We start from the raw sequence: 17,428 nt of genomic DNA, 5'->3' as shown, positions 1-17,428 counted from the left end.
AGGGGCAGCTTGGCACCTCCCCGCCCCCCCCCCCCCCCCCCCCCCCGCTGGTGGCTGGGGAACTAGCATCGCACACAACGTGCAGAGCTGAGGCTGATGTGAGGAGGGAGAGGCATGTTTAGCCTGGATCCTGGTTCTGGTTAGTGACTGGTGGAGCCATTGTTAAGAACAGAACCACAATGCAAGAAGGGAGGAAGGAAGAATGGTAGGAAAGGCCATGAATGAAGTTCACAGGTCCAGGAAAGGGCTTCTCTATAAGACCTGTGTAAATCCACCCCTCAGCATGCTTGCAAGTCTTGGAATAACCACATCTTTAGCTGTAGGATTGTGTCTGAGGACTTGGTCCTCAGGTTTGCAGTGAGTAATTTGCTTACTGAAATTCATCAATGGGCAGTGCTTTTCTCTGTACTCATGGCCCAAAGTCTTTTAGTCAGAAAAATTTCCCAGTAAATAAACCTTTAGTCATGTGTTGCCAAGAAATTAAAAAAAAAAGCTTTTGATTTAGAATCCATCTACTGTCCTGGTGTCCTTAGTTTTACTCTGAAACAGATATGGTTTCACATCCTGTTTTTTTATCTGCTGTGATTCAGGTAGATGGTAATCTTAGAGTCTTTGGGTTGGCTAGAGAAGCAACTTGTTGTAAGAGAGATGGACACGAAAACCAGAGGGAGTTATTTTTAAAAGATGAAAGAGTCCCTTTCTTCCCGGCACACGAGTTTAAATCTTCAATTACCCTTGGATGAAGGGAGAGGAAGAGTGTGAGTAAGCCCCCTGGTCACTGGGTTCCGAGTCTGGCTTCCCGTGAGTTGGTATAATTACAGCAGATCGGTTTCCTTGCAACTTCTCCATTCCTTTTGAGTTTTCTTAGAGGATTGGCATGATTTCAATGAGGACAGGTCCCTCTGAGTGTCACAGGCCTGGAGTGGAGGTGAGATCAGACACCTGAGTCAGAAGGAAAGAGAGAGAGAGAGAGAGAGAGAGAGAGAGAGAGAGAGACAGACAGAGAGACAGAGAGACAGAGACAGAGAGAGACAGAGACACAGAGACAGAGAAAGACAGAGACAAAGAGACAGATACAAAGACAGAGACAGAGAAAGAGAGACAGAAAGACACAAAGGGGCAGACAGACAGGCAGAAGCAGGCATACACAGAGAGGTAGACAGAGACAGACACAGAGACAGAGAGACCGACACAGAGATAGACGCACACTCACTCCACGCCCTGCTCACTCCTTCCCAGGCTCCAGCAGTCTACAGCCAGCCAGCGCATGCGGACCCCTGGGACACCGAGCGCCGGGGGCGTGGCCAGAGCTCGGGGGCGTGGCATTGCAATGACGCAGCCGCTAGCTCCCCGCCCACCGCCCCGCCCCCAGCCCCGCCCCACCGCTTAATTCGGACGCGCGGGGCCGCGGGGTGTGAGAGCCGCCCGGAGCCGGACGCGCTCTTCAGCCAGGCCTTCTCCTTCTCCGCCGCCGCCGTCGTCGAAGCCGCCTCGTCGCCTCAGCCACCGCCGGGCAGTGGGGCCGGTGGGCGCCGCCGCGGGCACCCGGAGCGACCCGAGGAGCGAGCCGCGCGCCTTTGTGCGAGGAGGTAGGCTGGCCCCGCACTTTCTCCCCACACAAAGACGCGGGGCTGGCGGCGGCCGTCCGCGGGGACCCAGCGCAGTGGCCCGCCCGACCCCCGGCCCCGGGCCCTCCGGGGGCGCTGCCGGCCGAGCCGCGCGCGGCTCGGGGCGGGGGGCTCGCGTGCGCGCGGCGGGCGGGGAGCCCGGCTCGCCCCGCAGCGCGCCTGGCCTGGGGCCCTGGCGGGGCCCGGGCGGTGGTCTCGGCCTGGGGGATGGGGGCGCCGGGAGGAAGCGGGGCCCGGGCCGTCGGATGCTGGGCTCATTGTGGCGGCTCTGGCCCTGCATGTGGGGAGCCCCGCGGCGGGAGCCCGAGCGCTGCCCGCGGCACTCCGCGTGCTCCCGGGTCCCCGGCGCCCGCCCTGTCGGGCTGCGCTGCGGGGCGGCTGGACGCGGTCAGCGGCCCTCCGCCAGCACCCTGGCCGGGCAGACAAAGGCAGAGCCGGCCAGGCTTTGCCTCCCCCCCTGATCCGAGAGGTTTCCATTCTGCAAGTTAACTTTTCTGATTTGGGTTCTTGCACGCAAGAAGTCCTAACATTCTCTTCGGGTCGTCCCTGGATTCCACACGTCCTCAGTCACCGGAGCAATCCCCCTTCCCCGTCCCCCAGAGCATCTGCAGATCCCTCCAGGTGGCCCGATGCCCAGGGCCGAGTTTTGACATGCAGCGGGGACCGTGTCAGCCTCTTGTGAAATCTGAAGAGGAATCCTGTTACCAGGGTGAAGTGCAGAGTCCTCCTACCCATCCTTCCTCTGGAAGATTCTAGTCGAGGACACCCAAGCAAGTTACTTGATTGGAATGGATGTGATAGTGAAGGGATGCAAAGAACATGGGAGTGAGGCCTGTTAGCCAGGAACCTCAGGTTGACCACATCCAGGCATGTTAACTCTTCCATCACTTTGGACTGTCCAAGTTGCATCAAGTTCAGACAGTGTTTAGGGGAAATGTCTTAGTGTTGGTAGTTTCAAGTGTAAAAGTTTTAATTCTGAACTCATATGCTTTTGTGAAGAATTGGTAGAACCTAGAAAGATCATGTGGCTGTTACCCAAGTCCACATGAAAGATAAAGGCATTTTTCTTTTGGGGGCTACTGTGTGTGTGTGTGTGTGTGTGTGTGTGTAAGGGTGTAAGCACCAAATGAACACATTACTAATTTCTAACCTTGGTCAGTTATATTTGTCCAAGATATGACATTTAATAAGCATAGTTCAGTTCACTTTGTCACTTTCTCACACGATTAGACCAACAAGTTGTTCCAGAATGTTTCCTGACAGCCTTTGCATATAACCACTTACACCACCCATACAGAAGGGAGAGGGGACATACAAGGAAAACTATAATGTCTACTTGACTTGTAAGAGTGGACTGACTCCATACATTTGTGGATTGTGGTTTTTGGATTTCAGGAGTAGTTTATGGCTGACTTAAACTTTTTTTTTTTAAGGGAAACTTTATTTTGAAATTCATGAGAAATATGGAGAGCTCTGTTTTTAGAACAAGGGACTTTGCATTGAAAAGGTAAACTAAGAAGTTTTCCACTGGGTAATGAATGGTTTTGAGTGTGTGTGGAAAAGAGTCATCCAACCTTATATTTGGCCACAGTACACTTTTGCCACTTCCTACTTTTGTTTTTCCCTTATTTATAAAAATCTTGGACGTATGAATCTCTTCATATACAAAGTTAAGAGGTCTTTGAGAAGACCATTTAGAAGTCAGTTGGTCATGAGGGTGATGCAATATTTTTTGAAGTTAGAAGAACTTAGAAGAAGGAAGTTGTGGTTGTGTGCTATCAAAATGGTGCTTTTTTTTGGGGGGGGGGGGGCTGTTCCTATACTCTGGGACTCCCTCATCTGAAGTTTGGGTTCCTTATGCTTAAGTGACCTGTAAGTGTCTGATTGCTGTGGAGACTGGCATTCCTAAGGAGGCCTGGTACCTCTCTACATAATAAAGTCAGAGGAAACTCAGGAGTAAATATCAACATCTTAGCTCTTATTTTTCAATCCTACTGGGTGCCTTGGACAATATAAACAGCACAGCAAGCTGAACCTTAGGTCAGAACTCAGCAGCTTTGCTCTTCAATTCTGTTGCCTTTGGGGAGGAAGTAAACCCTTGGAAAGCCCGGTGTTAGGTATTATGTTCTGTGATTGTTACCTAGCCTCTTACCTAGGGCCTGCAGATTTCATTCCTGGAATTAATAGCAAAGTTTTAAGCTGGTGTTTAAAAGTAAACTTAGTTTGTGCTTATACACTAGTACTCTGAGAAACCTTATTCCTGAGCTATGGGAGATTGGATACTTTGATTTCTTTCATTCTTGTGTCCATTCATTTATTCCTCTGATTTTTTAATTGTTTAAACTGTCAGGAGTAAAAGTGGGAAAAATATTTTTACTAATATTCTTTGGGATGGTTGAGCTGAAGAAGACTTTTAACTGAGAGAGGGAACTGAAAATATTAGTAGCATTGTTTAGTCTTGTTTTTAACATCTCTCCTGCCTCTTTCCTCCAGAACTGTTAGCAGCTGTTTTGAGAAAATGGTCCTGGGAATTTGGTCAAGTGAAATCTGAATTTCAGGCCATTAGTAGAAGTCCCCAGATAATCTTGGGGGAGTTATCAGCTTTCCTAAGTCTACAGAAAGGGGCTGGAGAAATTGACCTGCTTAGAGGCTCACTCTAGATGTACACTGGGAAAAGTGTTGTAAAATTTGTGTACCATAACTCAGGCTTGTAATTCTAGCTGCTCAGGAGGTAGAGATGGGAGATCTTGGTTTGGAACCAGCTGGGCAAAAAAGAAAATCTGAGTCAATGGCTGGGTGTAATGACACAAGCCTAGTGACATAGGAAAGTACAAATAGGAGGATCGTAAACCAGACTGTCCTGTGTACAAAAGCAAGACCGTATTGTGGAAATAGTCACTCCAAAAGAGGCTGGTGGAGTGGCTCAAATGGTAGAGCACTTGCTTAGCAAGCACAAGGCCTTGAGTTCATCCACCACTACCCTCCCCCCACCCCAAGAGAAAAAAAAGTTCTGCGGAGTGAGAGTCTGTGTATTCTGAGCTGTGTGGAGCTTTGGCCTGACCCAGCGATAACTCCTCTGCATTTCCTGTGTAGTCCCCTTGTCTAGTCTTGGCTTGTTTCTGCTTTCCATTTTGAAGCAAACCATTTTTCTCCCCTTTTCCTTTCTAATTTAAAAGTGCCGGGTCTTTTCCGTTTGAACTTTTTCTCACCAAGAACTTAGGGAATGTGTGGAAAAGGAATGGATACTGATGATCAGTAAAAGAAAATCACTTCACAGGCTGACTTAGGTTACCATTTAGTTCTGGTGAATAAGTCAGAGGTGTTTCCAAGGTTGATGGGGAAGTTTGCTCTTCAGTTACCGAATTTAACAGGTGTTTATGTTAAGGGTAAAACTGGGTTGACTGTAGTTAACAAGACTGATAGAGTCCTCATCCTCCTGGGGATGATATTTTAGGAATGGCACAAAATTATACAAAGTGGTTTAATTACAGTTATGAAGAGTGAAGAATGAAAGGTAGCACTTTGTGCAACACGATGTCTGGGAGAGAATGATGTAAACCACAGTTAAGGATAGGCGAGGGTTTCTGACCAAGTAAGGAGCAAGGCGGGGCTGCCATGTGGAAGGGAGTGCACAAGAGTTGCCCAGGGCTCATCAGTTAAGAGATGATGTTAGGAGGTTTGGCTAGGTGGATGTGGCCGACTGCTCAATTTTGTCTAGAATTTGGCTGAAGGCTAGGGATAGTTTCTAGTGCAGACTTGAGGAAGGGCTGGGAGACTGGACTTGCCTGCTTCAGGCAGACCTCAGGGCCTTGGCTCTGGGAAGCTTTTGTGATGGAGACATACCATCCTGAAGTGGCAGGACTGCAGGAGTGAGGACTGGTGTTAGATGGGCATTATCTAACCCCAGCTGTACCCCATGGAGATTCTGTTACAAATGAGAAGACCAGTCAGGGACTTGTGGGGAGAAGAGAACTTGTTTGAGATTATCTTCAAACTCAGGTAGACTGTGTGGTAAGGAAGTGGTGGAGAGATGCAGGAAGAGGAAGGAGTACGGCTGTCCCGTGAGGGGGTAGCTTGTGGATGGTGCAATTTCACCAAGGATGTCACTAGAGGTGATAAAAAGTGATTGGAAAGCAGGAATATGCTCTGTGCTTTGCGGTGTGTGTGCTTCTGTGTGTGTTCACACACGTGCTTTTGTGTGGAGGTAACAAGGAGACATGGATTGGTGGTAATAATGTTCCCTCCACCCAGCAAATTCGATGCCTGCTGATGGCAGAGAGCTCTGGGGTGGAAAAAAGTCCCTCTTGAGAGGCCATGCCCAGTGAGACTCTGGGCTGCTCAGCAGTGCTGTTCTGCCTCGTGCTGCTGAGTAAGTTAATGAGATGCCAAAGTCTGTAGATGGGAAATGTTTAGCCATGGTGACCTTCTTAATTATGTGTTGTCAAACCTCCTCCAAACCCAAAGTAGAAAGAATGCAGGTAGCAGACCAGCTTTCCCTGTCTTAGACTACAGGGGACTGAAGGATTTTTGTCTCTTCCTTTTCTGCTCTCCTTTTGTTGTCATCATCAATGTAAATTATATAGAGGCATCTACAGCCCTGTTTGGACACATCTGTGGGCTACAGGAATGAGATTGTGCATTGGGACTAGGTTCTGAACATGAGAGAGGGAAGATCTCAAGCTTGAGCCAGGAATGTCTGTGTTAGAAGCCATTTGTGACTTGAGCAAGCCACATAGCTTCCATGAGCCTTGGCTTTCTCAAATGTAAGCTGAATGTGGTAATAATCACTGACCTTCCATAGCATGGTGTGGAAAAATGTTGAGATTGTGAAGTTACTAATTCATAGCACATGAGACTTGGCAGGTGATGTGTTAGTGCTCACAGCCTTTAAAAATATCTTCAAAAGCCGGGTGCCAGTGGCTCATGCCTGTAATCCTAGGGCTACTCAGGAGGCTGAGATCTGAGGATTGCAGTTCAAAATTAGGAAAGCCCATGAGACTCTTATCTCCATTTAACCACCAAAAAAAACAGGAAGTGGCCCTGTGACTCAAGTGGTAAAGCACTAGCCTTGAGCTAAAGAGCTCAGGGATAGCACCCATGCCCAGAGTTCAAGTCCCTCAACCGACCAAAAAAAAAAAATCTTTAAAAGAAATCCATAATGGTAGAACACTTAACCCAAGAGCTCCCTTCCTAAAAACGTTTAAGTGTACACTAATTTTAAGTGTGCATTATTGTTGTTCAGTGTGGAACAGCAGATCTCTAGAGATTATGTATCTTGCTTGACTGTGAAACTTCATGCTTGTTGATTGGTAACTCCCATTTCCTCTCATCTCAGTCACTGACATCCACCATTGCACTCTCTGTGTCCATGAATTTAACGGTTCATGCAGTATTTGTTCTTTTGAGACTCTTCCTTCACTCAGCGTAATGTCCTAAAATTCACCCATGTGGTTGCCTACTGCAGAATTTTCTTTTGTAAGCTTGAATAATATTCCTCTGGATATGTATGCCACTTTCTATTTGGTCATACATTCATGAGGAGAATCAGCTGTATCCATCTGAAGCATTCTCCTGTAAAGAGTTCATTCTGGTATGGAATAAGAGGCATCGTAGAAGTAATGGACAGTCAGACTTAGATGCTGACCTGGGTATCAGGGCTCATGTAGTCTTGTGTGGGATGCAGTGATAATGGTGGCACCAACTATAGTAATGGTCTTATGATTCTCACCACCTAACAGTTTTTAATCTTATGTAACAGACAGTGTATGAAGTTCTTTGTGAAATTTATTCATTCATTCAGAAAATGCTGAATGCTACTATGTGTCGGGCACTGTTCTAGACTCAGAGTTTATGGATAGGATGAAGGAGATAAGATACACTGAATGGAGTTTATGTGGAAATTTTATGACATATAGATAGTAAATAAATATACAACCATCGAGAGTTCCAAGTGGGGCCAGAAACTTGTCTGGTGGGAGAAAAAGAGAATTTGAGATCTGACTGGAAAGCAATAGTGAGTATTCTCCATCTGTTTATGTGGAGTCAAGTGCATGTAATGGTCATGTTCTTGGCGATCCTCAGGAGCCTGTTTATTGGAGGAATGGCAAGAAGGCCCGTGTGGATGGGGCTAGGTGGGCAGGAAGGGAAGGGACATGAGATGAGCTGTGCGAGGGGCCAGTGGCCAGGACAAGACTAACAGGGAGGGCTTGGGAAGGTTCTGTGCAGGGGATGGAAGAGGCTGGCCTCACATTTTATATAATCCCCTAGGGCCTAGCATGGAAGCCTGGAGACCAGTGTGTTGTGCTGGATGGAACTGGTGGATACTTGACACATTTATTAGCTTACATTAATTATTGGAAGATTTCAATGTGAAATTTCCATGTATTTATCATATATTCCAATGAATCTTACCCCCTTTGTCAACTCTCGCTGTCTCCCTTCCTCAAATAGTTTAAAAACAGTTTATTCTGTTTTCATAGTTGTAAATAATCTATTTTGACAGTATTCAGCCTCTTTCATCCTACTTGTTAGCCCAACCCCCTCTTGCTACCCTTCCCTGGCAGAGCCAGTTCCCAGCCCCCACATACTCCCATACTTGACATAGTTTGAAGATGAACTATTAGGACTTGCTAATGATTTGGAGCTGATATTGGGAGGAGGGAGGAAGAGAGGGAGAGAGAGGAATCACGAGGGATGCTGACATTTTTGGCCTGAGCTATTGCGTAAATTGAGGGATGATACCATTTACTGGAATAAGAAGACAGGCTGATAGATGTCTTTATAATATGCACAACAATCTCTGAAATTCTACTGTTTTATTCCTGTTTCACAGATGAAAACCAAGGATTAGAGAAATAAAAACATTTACCTTGGAAGAAGGCTGAGTTAAGATTAGAGCCCAAATCTGACTCCTGTGTACCCCTTGCTTTTCATCTCATTTTGCCACACTGTCTACATATTGGGATTTATGAGGGTGCCAGGTTGATGAGAAATGGCCTGGGCACACACTTTGGAAATGCATCTGGTTTTTCCTTGGGTTCCTTGCATGGTCTTGTGATTTAGTAAGTGTGTTAAGGCAGTGCGGCCGATTTCAAAGTTTCTGTTCCCATCCTCAGCCTTAGGCCACCAGTGATCTTCCTGTTTCTAGAATTTTTTCCATTTCCAGAAATTTCATGCAAATGTAATGACTTGGTGTCTGGATTTATATGTTTTTGAGGTTCTCTGTTGTTTTATATAGCACATCTGCTTTTGAGCAACATTCTTGCGCTTTCTCAGAAGGAAGTACCCTACACCGATGGGAAAACCATCTACTAGGCTGTGTCTTAACATGATAATAAAACAATGGCATTTACTGATCATTTATGAATCCCAGTTTTAGTTATGTTTATTGTCTTGTGGTCTTTCAGGTGATTATGTGAGGGAGGTGTCATGATTAGTGTTTTATAAATGAGGAAACTAAAGAATAGAGAGATTAAAAATCCTGCCCAGGGTTTCAGAAGCTGAGATGAGAATGGGGCTTTGTCCTTAAAGAAATTTCTCTAGACCATTTTTCTGTATTCCCCTGACTGTATTAGACAACTTAAGAGAGGGCTGGGATTCCAATTAGAATAATATACTTTCCAGATAAAGTTGTACTTTTGCATCTACATCTAAAGGAGAATATTTGGCCTGATTTTTAATTTTTTTTCAGACCAACCATGTAGAGATATATCTTAAAGTGATACATTTGTAAGGTGATTTTCTTAAGCATAGCATCAGAATGGTGCCAAATTGGAAACATACTTTTTTGTGTGTTCAAAGTATCCCAAGGTTATTTATTACTTTACTACTAATGGATGAGATTCAATTTGGTATTATGTATTTTTCAGGTTGATTATATACATGAATACTACATTTCTCCCTTTATCTACCTATTCTTCATTTAAAATGTTTTTCCTACATACATAATGTCCATATTGGGAGATTTCCTATTCTTTATTACCAGGGACTTTTTTGTGTATTGTAAGAATTCTGAAAATTTAAGAGATTTTAGACACTTTATGAAAGTAGCGTGTGAGTGCTAGTTATACAATTTTAGCTATAACAAGCTGTAAATTTTTTTGGGATGAACACTTTTTACCTGTATTCTGCTCTTGGTTTCTGGTAAGATGCTTTTTACTAGGGCCAAATATTATAAACTTTGGGCCTAGAGGAAATTTGTTTTCTTTGTTTTAAATACTTCTAGATTACAATCCTTCATGCACTTCCTGTTTTATACTTGTAGCTGACATATGTGAGTCTACCAGGACTGTTTTATTTACTCCACTTATGCTAGAATTGCTAAGCAGCTTGCACATACAGTCTGGAACTTATTGCATGCATGTGCTTCATGGTGAGCCATAGCACATAGCCAACTAATTTCAAAAATGGACTATTTATATCCTCTTCAGAATAATTGTTGGTGGCAAGACAGCGTGCTTTCTGTTAACATCACTTGAAAATGGAGATACATTATTTCTTACTCATAGGTGATTCATTTGGTAATCTTCTGTCAACTCACACCGCTCTCTGACGTGTGTCACTATAGTAACTAGCCCATTCTGGAGTTTTGCTCAGCTGTCACAGGATTGAATGTGTGATGAGGCCTTGTGAGACACAGAATCCTGAACCCCAAGGCTGCTAAGTTACTCTGGACCCAAAGTTCCTCAGTGCACATTGGGAGTAGAGCTCTCCTTACTTCACTTCCAACTTAATGCACTTTACTTTGTCTTCTTCCTGCTGGCCCCCATGTACTGGCACTTGACCACAAAAGAGTAGAAACAAGAACAGGAAACTGCCGGTTACCAGGATGGTGGTGATGATCTTATTGAAAGAAAGAATACTGTTTGAAATTCTGCCATCCTGAAATAGTCTTTTTTGGATATGTGTGTGTGTATGTTGTTGTTGTTTTTTTTTTTGTGTGTGTGTAAGACCAATTCTTACTCATTCTAAAAGAAAGTCTCCACAATATTAAACATTAAAAGTAATTGTTCATAAACAAAAGTCTAGGCATTTATTTAAATGGATGTAAATTGCCCTTGCTAACTTCTATTTTTCTCATTCAGACTTACATGGCTGAGCATCTTCCTGTGAATTCCTTCCAAATAAATACAAGAGATGATATTCCTCTAAATAAACATATGGGGATAAATACTCCAGTTCCTTCCATAATTGTGGAAGAATGCTTCTCCTATCACCATGGGCAAAGGCTTTTGCAGGTGTGTATTGATCATTTCTGATACAGCTGCACTAGGGGAAGTAGGAACTTCATGCTAGGTAGACCTGTGGGGCCTGTGGTACCTTCTTCTATTCCAGTGAACTTGAGTTCTCCCATCTCTGCCCCGTGACTTTGAAGCCGGCCTTGCCAGTGAAGTTGTGGGCACAGTGCTTGATAAAGATGTTAAAAATGGTAGTGCCTTTCCTGTGTGTACTGCCCCCAAGATTGTGTCTTGATATGATTTGTATGTGATTGGTGGATACACTCATTACATGGAATAAAACTTTCCATTACTTCAGGACTCTGAGAGGTTTGGTGAGCGCCTGTTTTGCAGGTACATCCTTATAGGCTTTCCTTCTGCACCTGAAGAGTTGGGCCAGTTGTGTAAGCAGTGGTAGAATGTAGACATGGGCCGAAAAAGAGTAGAACAGCTGAAACTGTAGCTCCGGTCCAATTAGAAAGTGGAGCAGACACCTCTGGGTGCAGAGGTATGCATGGCTGTTAAGGCCGCTATAAAAAAATGTCTGGATTTTTTAAACAACCAGCATCTATTTCTCATTATAGAGGCTAAGAACTTCAAGATTAGGGTTCTGGTAGGTTTACTGGCAGGGCAGGGCTTTCTAACTGGTCTGTGGATGGTCTTGGAGGATATAGAAAGAGATAGACCAGTCCCTCCCCGCCTTCTCCTTGTCTGTAAGCACTAATCCTACTTATAAAGGCTGTGCTTTTAGGGCTTTGTTATCTGTCCAGCTTCCAGATTCCATTGCATTGGTTGTTAGGGTGTAAGGACATGAATTTTGGAGGAGACAAAAACATACCATTACCACAGTGACTTTGAATCTCTGCATAGTCAAGGTTATTAGGAGCAAAGAAGTGCAGTGTTCTGCAAAGAAGGTGGGTCTGCAATTGGCTGAGGATGGATGTGGAATTAAGGAGTGGTGGAAGGGAGGATGAAGGTGTGAAGGTCAAGATCCTGAACTTGAACATGAGAACTGGTATGGAGGTCTCCAAAACCCAGGAGTGGATGGTGATGCTGAATAGATCTCTTTGCTTTTGGGGGCTCCTGTTAATACATGCACTGATTGCTGGATGAGAGCAGTACTATACCCCCAACCAAAGGGGATCCAGGTGCAACCAATAGAGGTGGGAGGATTGCAGGAGTGAAGGAAGCCTTATGTACAAGGAAAGCATACCTACTAGTTTGTTGGGAATGAGCTGGGCCTGACTGTAATTGCTAGTGGAACCTTTACCCTCAAAAGCAAAGTAACCCGACTTGCATTTGCTTGGTTGTAGAGAAGTACTTGTTTCCTGTTACAAATGGCATCTTGACTGGAGGTTTGATCCACAGGGCCTTCCATGGTGAATCCATGGTTTACTTATTGGAGAGGTCTAGCTGTTCTCTTGGTGTGAACTGTAAAGAATATTCTACATTGAATATCCAGAGCTCTCTCCTCTTGGTTTATATCTTAAACCACTCTCTTGCTTAGCTAATACTGTGAACACCAGTCCATTGCACATGGAAGTATCTGCAATTTTGCCTCTTTCCCTGGAGATCGTAGTTTCTTCTCACAGGGGCTCCTCAATGCACAGTAGCCTCCCTTGAATTTTTGGTGTCAGAGACTGGTGAGAGAAGCTGGAGGGAAGAGAGGGAAAGAAGAGCCTTGCCTTCTTGTCATCATGATTACAAGTGGCTTACGAAGTTATTTTCCAAGGACCCAGGAAATGAGTGAGGAAGTAGAGGTCAAAGAAGTGGGCCCAGTTTTACTGGGTACCATGGCTATGCAGAGACCCACACCTTTCTTATTTTGCCTTGGGAAGGAAAGGTGGATTTTCCTCTGAGTTTCCACACACACTGTGTTATTTGGGTATGAGCCTATGTAGGTTTCATCATGTGCTCAGACTCCCCCTTTTCCATGAGGAAGTGGAACAAAGTCTCTGGGGCTTGGTTGCTGTGGGTGACACATAACTCTTAACTCTCACCCAGGAAGTGTTTTCTTTCTTGGGCTGTTCTTGGATTATGTGCTGCAGTTTCCATGTCTGTTTGGGAACCCTGAGGCCAGGGACCCTGTCATCCTAATGTGTGTGTCCACAGTTTGTCCTTCAGGCTGTAAGTGGTTCTTCCTAAGTAGTCACTGCCATTCTGGGTCAGAATGACCCTAACCTACTGACAGGATTCAGACCCTGGCATTTCTGTTTGTTGTTCATGTTGGTGGGGCTGGGTAAGTGTCATGAAGTCTTACCTTGTTGATCCCTCCAGCCTGTCTTCCTTTCAGACTCTTCTCTTCCCCCAGCTTGTGGGATCTGAAGGAGTAGCTAAGAGTTCCATTTAAAAGGCAGTGTTTACTTTGTTGTTACTCCTGTAGTTCACATCCCCCTTTACATAAGAACTTGCTTTGAAATAAATACACAAGGCTGGCAAGTCCCTTAAGGAGAAAATATCCTCTTTGAGTGGTTCCTCCCGTCCTGTGTCATTGGCAGTGGGGCTCTCCCAGCAAGGTGAGTGGGTGGACTTGGGTTTCTTTTCCTTTGCCTCTAGCACTTTCTTTCAGCACATACTTGTTCCCGTCTTTCACAGTGGTACAGATTGGCAAGTAGTGCACAGGTTAGTTGGGCCAAGCCTGTTCTTCTCTTTCTCCACCTACCCTATCTTTATAATTTGGGTGTGGTGACATCCCTGGCCACAGCTTCCGTGCCTTGTTCTAAGAAAACAGGTAGGCCACTTGTTTGTGATAATCCATAGATTAAAATCAATAAATCACACAGAAGAAAGGCAGCTGGTAAGTGGCTGGTATATGCCTGGGAAGATGAGCTGGCATCCTGTTTGCAGAGTTCTGTGGCTTGTACTGTGGACTGCGTTTCATGTCAGTTGTCACTCGTGGGCACAGGATAGATCCCTGCCGTCTATTTAGTTCTGGGTTACATATTTTTCCCTAAAGGGTCCACAGACTGATGATGAATCCTCTTCCTCATTCTCCTCTTTTTTGGTACTACAGTTATTGGGGTTTGAACTCAAGGCTTCATGTTTCTGGTTTAGTTATTTTTTGGATAGGGTCTTGCTTTTTTGCTGAGGTTTGGCCTCAGACTACAATCCACTTATCTATCTCTGTCCCTCCCTCATTACTTGGATATAGGCATATTGGATATACACACTACCCCCTACTTATTTGTTGATATAGGATTTTACTAAGTTTTTTTTAACCTCCTTCTGGCCTCAAACTTTGGTCCTCCTGATCTCTGCCTGAGATTACAGATGTGAACCACTGCACCCGGGCTTTTTCCAGGCCTGTCCTCCCTCCCTCCCTCCCTCCCTCCTTCCCTCCCTCCCTCCCTCCCTCCCTCCTTCCCTCCCTCCCTTCTTCCCTTCCTCCCTTCCTTCCTGTGCTGATGATTGAACACATGATCTGGAGATTGCTAGATAAGTACTCTACCAATTGAGCCACACCCAGTCTGCAGTTTCTTTGAATTGAGAAATAGTGTGATTTGACAGGCACTGGAATTAGACTCCGGGGGTCCACTTTTAGGTCTGTAGTTTCCTAGCTTTGCCATTTCTAGCTTTGCTAGGTAAGTGACTTACCTGCTTAACTCTGTTGTTTCTTTAGCAGTAAAATGGAGTGGTAATAGTGCCTCCTCCTTTAAGTTTTACAGAAATGTAGTTACTGCATTGGCGTTGGAGAGCCTGTCTAGAGCAAGTGCTCAAGAAAACTGTATCAGTCGTTCTACCCCATGTACACTTGTGAAAATACAACTAGGGAACTTGAGAGGGGTAGGGATGGTATGGATGGAAGATGATAGGAGGAGTGACATTGATCAAGATTCACTGTACGCATAAATGGGTTATTAAATTTATTTGTACAATTACTTGAAGACAATAAAAAAAAGAGGGGAAAAAACCTCTAGGTTCCTGATAGCATAGGGCTAAAGTTCTGTACTGTTTTAGAACTGTTAATGTTTCATAGCTGTGTGGTCACAGTCAGTTTTCTGTTCATGGTCAGAGTGAGTTATGCATGCATTTTAGGGGACAGCAAGCAGTGGCATTTGAGATTAAGGGTGCCTCTGAAACCTGGGATCCCATTGGTAACTTGTGCCAATAGGAAGATGATAATGTTCTTAGTAGTTGTATCACCACAATCAGGAGGGTTAACTGTCAAGTGTTAACTAAGAATTTGACCACAGTCTGCTAGAATTGAAATTGTCAACCTGTGCCTGCATCCATACAACCTGTGTCTGTACACTAGAAGTGCATTGAGTTTGAAACACTCTGAGCGGGGTAGAGGTCCCCTGGGAACATCTGGAGGGCCTGCTGAGGCTGTGACAGGGGATGGCTTTAGGTATCTCTCAGACAATTAATTGGCTTTTAGCTGCTTGGAACTCTGAGACTTAGTCAACTGTTGGTTCAAGTAGAGGGAGAAGTTCAGGCTGGGTTTACCCCTGTTTCCTCCCTGGCCAGCTTTCAGCCACACTGACCCTTTTGCTGTTTTCCTAAACAGTCAGGTCTTCGCCTGCCCAAGGCCTTTGGGGCACTTCAGCTCCCTCTCTGGGAAAGTTCTTAAGGCAGCTAGACAGAGACCTCTCAGGCCTTCTGATGTGAAGATAGTTCCCTGACCTGTTCTTGCCCTCTTATACTTGTTTGTTTTTCTTTCTGACATTCCTTCTTCCCAGTGCACTGCAGATATACCTGTGTGCTGTTTGTTTATTGTCAGTCCTTTTCCCACTCTGTCACAACACCATAAATACCACCAATCAGTGTATCACCAGATGCAGGTGAGGGTTGTGAGGGCTTTCTGTAAAAGCAGGGACTCTTCATTTAGGGTCCTTGACTTTGATTGTCGAATAAGAATTTCTGGACAAGTCATAATGGTAAGAAAACTTGGAGATGCTTTTTTGAGTAAGTAAGCAAGCAGACACACAGACAAGCAGAAAGGTAGGAGCACATTAACAGAGTGTGGATGCTCCTAAAGGAAGAGAAACAGATCTTTTTGACAACGGGCATTTATATAATAAAGTGGGGGGGGGGGGGCTTGGAATGTGGCCTGCCTAGTGGTAGAGAGCTTGCCTAGCATACATGAAGCCCTGGGTTGGATTCCTCAGCATCATATATACAGAAGAAGCCAGAGGTGGCGCTGTGGCTCAAGTGGTAGAGTGCTAGCCTTGAGCAAAAAGAAGCCAGGGACAGTGCCCAGGCCCTGAGTTCAAGGCCCAGGACTGGCAAAAAAACAAGAAACAAAAACAAAAAAACAAAAAAACAAAAATAATTCTTAAATAAATTATGGAGACTTTAAAAAAGTGTGTTGGCGGGGGTGGGGGGGCTCTAACTTCAAAGTTATGCAAAGAGATGCTTTATCTTTGCCCTAACCACTCCTGGTGATACACTTTCTGAGTTCATGGACATTTTGTCCATTCATTCCAAGTAAGATTGCATCCTGCCATAAAACAGATGCTTATCCTTGATATATTAGGAAGGCATCCTTGTTGTCTCTTTTAGAAGCAAAGATAGTGCTTCTGTGTTTCAGGGTTGCCTTCACCAAGCCTCATTTTCTCTAATTTATCCTTCATCATTTTCCCCTAAAATGACCTTGATCCCTTAATCTTACAGGAAGTAGATGGATAAATATCTCCTGTATTTTCTTTAAGTCTAAATTTTTTTTTTGTAATTCCTGGCAGCTGTTTACTATGCCTGATTTTCTTTTTTTGTATTTGTTTATTAATTGAACATAAATTTTTTACAAGGTGTTGTGCAAAAAGGGTACAGTTACATAGTAGGGCAGTGTGTACATTACTTGTAATATCTTACGTCCTGTTTTTCTATCCCTTGTCTAGGTCAGGTAGACATACATACAATATACAATGTATCAAGAACATATACAGTATTCACAGACTTGGTCTCTACTGTCTCTCCATCTCCCTTTGTTAACAGTCATATATCAGGGAGATCATGCCCCTTTGTTTTCTGTGTTCTAGGCTTGTCTCGCTCAACATTATTTGTTCGAGTTCTGACCATTTCCCTGCGAACAACAATATTTCACCATTCCTAATCGCTATGTAGTATTCCATTGTGTATAAGTACCATATTTTTTGGATCCATTCGTCTGTGGAGGGGCACTTGGGTTGTTTCCATATTTTGGCTATTGTGAATTGTGCCGCGATAAACATGGAAGTACAAATATCTTTTTGATATCTTGGGTTTTGCTGTTTAGGATAGATACTGTGCCTGATTTTCCCTAACTCATCTTGCCTCAAGTATCCTGTACTTGTCCTGTCTAAAAACAGACCTGGTGTTGCTCTTGCTGTAGTCTGCTATACCGGAAGGTGTCCTTGCCAGGTGAGGTTGTCCTCCCAAAAGCAGTGCAGAGCAAAGGTTCTGTAAGGCTAAAGTGAAAGGTTAGCTGAATTGTCCGTCTACTCAATAGTAGGCAGAAGGAAGTGATATTCGGGAAGGAAATTCTGTAGAATTCATTATTTTAAGGTCCATCTTGCGATGAAATTAGGATTGTAGGAGTCTAATTAGGAGAATCTGGGTAGCATTTCTTCTCAGGGAACTAAAAGGAATTCCCGAAGGCCAGTGAGT

The 17,428-nt window shown here is 44.5% G+C and overlaps 1 protein-coding gene across 2 annotated transcripts in view; it reads left to right on the top strand.

The window, feature by feature from the left end:
- The first annotated feature begins 1,478 nt into the window (after positions 1 to 1,478).
- The window catches only part of Fam107b (family with sequence similarity 107 member B), a 68,991-nt gene continuing 53,041 nt past the window's right edge, over positions 1,479 to 17,428 (top strand). Inside the window, exon 1 of one of the 2 annotated variants that reach the window (XM_048367448.1) lies at positions 1,479 to 1,589. The gene's annotated coding sequence lies outside the window, so the exon portion shown is untranslated. The remainder of the gene's footprint in view (positions 1,590 to 17,428) is intronic. The other variant, XM_048367447.1, reaches the window with a different exon arrangement.

This window comes from Perognathus longimembris, chromosome 18 (genome assembly GCF_023159225.1).
Source record: "Perognathus longimembris pacificus isolate PPM17 chromosome 18, ASM2315922v1, whole genome shotgun sequence".
NCBI classification, from domain to species: domain Eukaryota; kingdom Metazoa; phylum Chordata; class Mammalia; order Rodentia; family Heteromyidae; genus Perognathus; species Perognathus longimembris.
The sequence above is the reverse complement of the archived record's forward strand: the minus strand, read 5'-3'. Positions and strand labels throughout refer to the sequence as shown.